The sequence below is a fragment of the Numida meleagris genome, chromosome 1, assembly GCF_002078875.1.
Source record: "Numida meleagris isolate 19003 breed g44 Domestic line chromosome 1, NumMel1.0, whole genome shotgun sequence".
NCBI classification, from domain to species: Eukaryota; Metazoa; Chordata; class Aves; order Galliformes; family Numididae; genus Numida; species Numida meleagris.
This window is the reverse complement of record NC_034409.1, coordinates 18,157,417-18,164,481: the sequence shown is the minus strand read 5'-3', so window position 1 is coordinate 18,164,481 and position 7,065 is coordinate 18,157,417. Positions and strand designations below refer to the sequence as shown.

General features: G+C 47.2%; 2 non-coding genes across 2 annotated transcripts; both read right to left on the bottom strand.

Annotated features, from left to right (window-relative positions):
• TRNAK-CUU lies at positions 2,821-2,893 on the bottom strand. Its single transcript has one exon. It is a non-coding gene; the product is annotated as a tRNA-Lys (tRNA).
• Positions 5,308-5,380, bottom strand: TRNAV-CAC. The gene has a single exon. It is a non-coding gene; the product is annotated as a tRNA-Val (tRNA).

Genomic DNA, 7,065 nt, shown 5'->3' with positions numbered 1-7,065 from the left:
ATGATCAAGGAGTAGGGCCTCTGATTGATAGATAGAATCATGGAGTCATAGAATTGCTCAGGTTGGAGAAGACCTTCAAGATCATAAAGTCCAACCACAACCTAACTGCACTACTCTAACAACCCACTGCTAAATCCTGTCACTCAGCACCACATCCTGATGGCTTTTAAGCACATTCACGTACCTTTTTTTGTCACTATCGCTAACCTCATGCAGCAATGATTGGATGCATAGCCTCGCTTATTTTCTATCGTTAAGCTAAGCTTTTGACTATAGGTGTTGCTTTATATTTGTGTCATTTTGAAGTAGTCAATAAAATAAGCTTATCCGTTTGGTTGGTGTCTGCATCCTTCCTGTTGACTCTGTCAGTTGCCTAAATGGGTCCATCTGTCCTAGTCCCTCCTTAAATACTGCTTTCTGAGAGCACAGCTACCAGGAATTTTGAAATATCTGAAGTCAATCAGTCAGGGCAGAGAGCAATAGAATAATTATAAAGATGTGCCATCACTATTGCTTCACTTTACTCCCCTGGCCATGAACTTTTTCTACCTGTCCTGCTGTTGTCAGTATTTCATATCATGACACTGGGGTGTGGCTGTTTTGTGCTGGAGCACAGTGCCCAGAAGCTGCACATCCTAGGTCCTGTGCTTCTAGCAGTCTCAGCTATTTCCATGTGAGTTCTAGCTCTCTGAGACGCAAATAGTCTATCTCTTTTCAGCTGTGCTGTTCCCAGAAGTCTCCAGTATTCCCTGTGTGATTTCTGATTCTAGGTGATGGGAGAGTGCTCCCTGCTCTTCCAGGAGGCCGGACATGAGTGCCTGCCAATAAGGACTTGGACTCTTTCTCTCTCCTCCCGTTGTTGAATCATTTGTTTTACTACTTCTGTTTATTCAGTATTATCTTATATTGTTTTTAAGAAACTAGTTCTCTTACCTGAAACAAGTTGTTTCTTTCCCCCCTATTTCCTCCCCTTCTCTTGGGGGAAGGGAAGGGTGTTGTGTGATAAAATCTAATGGCAACACTAGCATTAGATCTCTCTTCACCAATTCTAGCTTTTTATCCCGCCTGCTAAACACTGAGAAGAAGCATTGCAAACTGCTGGAGATGAAGAATATTTGCTTACTCGTTACTAACTCTAGTCAAGGATATTTTATTATTCCTGTTGTGAAACACATTCTTCCCTCCTTTTCTGCTTTTCACTCTTTATTCCTATGGAATAAACAATAAAAATGATGTGCTTTAACTGTTCACTTAGTACTTATTAATATACAACTTGTCATAAATTAGTGTGGGAAAACATGAGATAGACTTTGGTGTGCAAACTAGAATGCTCATGTTTCAGACATGACTGTGAAAGTTATTGCTTAGGTATAAGATCATTTGTTTAAGAAATGTTTACTTGTGGTCATAGAATCAGAGAGTAGTTTAAGTTGGAAGGTACCTTAAATGTCATCTGCTTCCAACCTTCTTGCTAGGGGCAGAGACACCTGCCATGGGGTCATGTTGGGCAAAGTCCCATCCAACCTACTTTAAACACTTACAGGGTTGGGGCAGGCACAATTTCCCTTGCCTCACCACCTTCATAGTGAATAATTTCTTCCTAATGTCCGACGCAAATCTATTCTTTTTTGGTTTAAAACCACTTTCCCTTGTCCGATTATTGCATGCTCAAGTAAATAGTCCCTCCCCAGCTTTCCTGGCCCCATTTGGGTACTGAAGGCAAGTACAAGGTTTCTTCATTTCTTCAGGTTGAACAACCCCAACTGCATCAACCTGTTCTCAAGGAAATGTGGTCCAGACCTCTGATCATCTTCACGGCCCTTCTCTGGAGTTGCTCTAACAGATCCATGTCCCTCTTACTTTGGGGGCCTGGATGCAGTATCCCTGGGGGGGAGGGGAGGGTTCATGAGAACAGAGTAGAGGGAGATAACCATCTTTCTCAACCTGCTGATCACATTGCTTTTGATGCAGCCTGGGATACCACTGGCTTTCTGAGTTGCAAGCTGTTGTATTAGGTGAATAACGGAGCACTCGGGTTGTAACGCGGAAGGCCCTTCCTCATTTGCTAGTATCTCGGCATGCCTGCCGACAGGTATCTTCTTCCTATATCCTTCCCCCTCCCCAAGGATATGTAACTTTTCCTTGAGAAGGCAATTAGCACGTTCCACAGTTGAGTTGGACTTCGCATGCTGTGTGGCCACGATAACAGTGGAGGAAGTATCTATCATAACTGCAAGCCAGGCACGGGGAGAGAAATGCTGTTCCCAAGTGAAATCTGTCTGCCAGACTTGCATGGGTCCGAGGCTGCAAGGGTTAACTCCTGCTCCTTTCTTAGGTGTAGAATTACAGTGAGGGCATGTGTGAACAACAACCCAGGCTACAGACAAAAGGATGGAACAAATTCTTGCCAGCACATGGGCACCCACGTAAAGGGTAGAATCGCAAGCCTCTTGAACTGTAAAAACAAACATGCTGGCTACTCTGTCAGCAATAGCATTTCTGGTAGTAAAAAAGCCTGGCACATCCGAGCCTGGATGTCCTTCCTGGCCCATATGAGCCAGCAGCCTAGCTGCAAAAGCTGAACCCATGACAATGTTACAAAGGATGTCATGCCACAAGCGCACTGCTACTGCAACAGCCCTTACTTCAAGCAATTGCACACTAACTGTCCGATAGGTAAAGACAGCAGTTTTCCAAGCATTGCTTAAATCCTGCCAAACCACTGCCCCCCTGGCAGGTAGCCAGAGATGCAGGAATGTCAGACCTTAGGTCCGATCCCTTTAACTGATCTTAAAAGGATTATCATCATTCATGGAGGGATGCCCAACATGGAACTCAAACCCATAACCCTGGGATTAAGAGTCTCATGCTCTACCAACTGAGCTAGCCGGGCACACTGGACCTGTGGTTGGAGCTGCATGGTGTGGTGTGGTGCGGCGCGGCTGCAGCAGCCACAGAGAACCCCGGCTCCGTGCTGCTCCACGGCCGCTAGCCCGCTCCCCCTGAACATCCCCATGGGCGGAGACAGGGGTTGTACAGTCAAGCCCTGCACTATCTCTGACTAATCAGCATTCTGAGCACGCCTATAGGTATGCCCGTCAGTACGCCCATTGGTCCTGCCCTCTTGCATCACCGCCTTTTCCGATGTTACCCCTCCCCCAGGTGAGCCGGGCAGTGCCGCCCCCTCAAGGGGGCCGGGTGGCGCTGACGTGGATGGTCCGCCCCTTGATGGGTGGGTACAGCCTGCTCCAGTTTCTGCCCCAGAGACAATACGTAATAAAGGATACTACTCCTGCTGATACGGAGGCGGAGTCTCGGGAGTCTGTTGTGAGGTGATTGGCAAAGACGACAGTGGGTGTTGCGGCAGCGGTGGGTGTTGCGACATGCCTCCCTCGCATTCCTCCACGATGATGGACATGTGGGTGGCGCTGGACGCAGGGGCGGTTGGCATGGCCGGCGCCATTTTGATTGGAGAGCCGTCTTCAGAGCTCCTATGAGAAAAACTATCTCCCGGCTGGCTCTGATCTCCCAGATCTAGGGAATCTCCCGGGAAAATTCCTGGATCAGGTCCCAGCCCGAGCAGTAACTTTTTTTCTTCCCTGGCAGCTTTCAAAGCACCAAGAATCAGCCCCCACGTTTTAAGCTCTGCAGCTTTCTGCATGGACATATCTCTCTGCGCAAGCACCGTCGTGAGGAAACCCCACATCTGATAGTTAAGTACTTCGTGGGGGGAGGCAATTATGCGTTCTTGTTCTAAACGAGAGAGCACCGCGGCAATTTCCTTCTCAGAAGGAGAATTCTTCCCGCAATATTCTTTGCAAAATGAAAACAGTACCTTAACAACTTGTTCCATGGCTGTGGCTGGCGTCTTCCCTGCCGATATACCTCAGGAGGCGTACCCTTTTTCTTGTGCCGCTAAGCTCAAGACTCCAGGTCTTCTGCAAGCGTTCCTTCCCCGCTGCAGGTATGGTGCCAGCCTGGCACCCGCGCAAGCAAAACACAGCAAGGGTCCCGGGTTTCGGCACCATTTGTTACCGAACTCCAGCGACCCTTTTCATATTACCCTTGCACATAGAGAACCAAAACCCGATCCTGACCAGACTGTACTTTACACATCAATATGATGAGCAGCAAAATGGCGTTTATTGTTAAAAGCTACAGAACTATATAGTATTTCTTATCTTTTACTAGACTGTTCCAGAAGCTCACGCGGGCTGCTGGCCAATCATATTGAATATCCCGCTCTGTCCACTCACTTCTGAAAAGCCATATACAGGGTAGTTATACACCTTGTTATGAAAACAAAGAAGTACAGCCTCTCCGTCTTACGACACGGGTTCAAGTAAGTAGGAAAACCAATAGCAAGCAAATGGGGAAGGGCCTTCTGCGTTACAACCCGAGTGCTCCGTTATTCGCCTAATACAACATATTTCCCCCTCCCCATGCTCTATAAAGTCTTATCCCGTTACAGCGCGATCGCAAACACGACCGCAAGTATCCTATCCCTAAGCCTATTTCTTAACTATGTTATCTACTATTAAAACTCTATTACACACGCATAATATAAATGCATATTTCATTGCTAGCTGTCCTAAAACTTACTACAAGCTTTCACACAGCCTATGATATTCTATGTGCTAATCAAAAACTACACTCCTTCACATGCTGTAAGCAAAGTTTCCATAGTGTAGCGGTTATCACGCTGTAAGCATCGGTGTATGCATCCTACAAAACAAAGTATGCATAGCATTATTACAATAAGCATTAGAAACCTTATACCTAATCCTCTAAGTATCTATGCAAGCCATGGTCCTAGCCCACTAAATAAAGCAAAGCAGAGTCACACAGCGAAAACGTGCTGAACCCACAACCCAGAAATCAGTGGATTGTGTGTAAAGAGCCTTCTATGATAAAAACTTATAGAATAGTGTTTTTCAACATAACAATGCTAGCCCTCAATAAAATCATCACCTATTCATGAACACCTGACTTTTGAGTCATGTCAAGCAAAGAGCCTCCATGTGGATGACAAGGCGCTCAGAGTAGTCAAGCCGCTTTGCTCATTTTCCGTGCCGCACAAAATACTGTTCTGGGTGTGCAGCACCAAGGGCTAAGTTGAAAGGATGAGAAAACAGGCGCCGTAAGCAGGTGGTCACTTCAAAGAATGATTCTCAAAGAAATCTGTGGTTCCTTGTCAAGGTCTTCTTTCCGCTTGAGCTTACTGTGCTTAGGTCTTTCCATCAGCAGTTCCTGCAAATAAAAAGCTCAAGTCCTGACATCCATGACCTTAAGCCAAGATAAATCTGGTGTTTCTGCCCGGTTTCAAACCGGGGACCTTTTGCATGTGAGGCAAACGTGATAACCACTACACTACAGAAACTTTGGGGGCCTGGATGCAGTATTCCTGGGGGGGAGGGGAGGGTTCATGAGAGCAGAGTAGAGGGAGATAACCATCTTTCTCAACCTGCTGATCACATTGCTTTTGATGCAGCCTGGGATACCACTGGCTTTCTGAGTTGCAAGCACACATTACCAGCTCATGGTAAATATTTCATGCACTGACTCCTACAAGTCCTTCTCCTTGCAGATGCGCTCAATCAATTTTCTCCTCAGGCTATATTCATAGTTTGTATTTCCCCTACTTAAGTGCAGGACCTTGCTCTTGGCCCTTTTGAATTTCATGACGTTTGCATGGATCCACATCTCAAGCCTCTCACAGTCCCTCTGGAGGGCATCCCTCCCCTTCAGGGTATCCACTGCATCAATCAGTAGAGTGTCATCTGTGATCTCTTGAGGGTGCTCTTCATCTCACTGTCCAATTCTGAAGCCTGAGGAACGCGACTCATCACTGGCATTCACCCAGACATTGAGATGTTGACTGCAACTCTGTGAGTGCAATCATCCAGTCAATTCTTTATCCATCGACTGGTACATTTGTCAGTTCCACGTCTCACCCGTTTAGAAAAAATTATGTCATGACAGACAGTGTCAAATTATTTGTACGAGTTCAGGTAGACAACACCATTGGATCTCCCCTTATCCACCAATGCCGTAATCCTACTTCAGAAGGCCACAAAATTTGTCAGACACGATTTACCTTTAATGAAGCCATGTTGGTTGTCATCAATCATACCATATCATAGAATCATAACATTGAACGGTCTGAGTTGAAAAGGACCTCAAAGATCATCTAGTTTCAACCCCCCTGCTGTGTGCAGGGTCACCAACCACTAGACCGGGCTGCCCAGAGCCATGTCCAGCCTGGCCTTGAATACCTCCAGGGACGGGGCATCCACAGCCTCCCTGGGCAACCTGTTCCAGTGTGTCACCACCCTCTGAGTGAAAAACATCCTCCTGATATCTAAACTAAATCTTCTCCATCTTAGTTTAAAACCATTCCACCTTGTCCTATCGCTATCTACCCTCGGAAACAATCATTCCCCCTCCTGTTCATACACTCCCTTCAAGTACTGGAATACCACAGTGTGGTCTCCCTGGAGCCTTCTCTTCTCCAAGCTAAACAAACCCAGTTCCCTCAACCTTTCCTCACAGGAGAGGTGCTCCAGCCCTCTGATCATCTTGGTGGCAACTCCTCTGGACTCGTTCCAAGAGCTCTGTGTCTTTCTTGTACTGGGGCCCCAGACCTGGACGCAGTACTGCAGATGGGGCCTCACAAGAGCCAAGTAGATGGGGACAATCCCCTCTCTCTCCCTGCTGGCCACTCCTCTTTTAATGCAGCCCAGAACATAGTTGGCCTTCCAGGCTGCCAGCTCACACTGCTGGCTCATCTTCAGCTTCTCATCCATCAGGACCCCCAAGTCCTTCTCCACAGGGCTGCTCTCAAGGAGTTCTTCCCCCAGTCTGTATAAATACCTGGGACTGCCCCGGCCCAAGTGCAACACCTTGCATTTGGCCTTGTTGACCCTCATTAGGTTCACATGGGCCCACTTCTCCAGCCCGTCCAGGTCCCTCTGGATGGCTTCCCTTCCCTCCAATGTATCGACTTCACCACTCATCTTGGTGTCGTCCACAAACTTGCTGAGGGTGCACTTGATTCCAATGTCT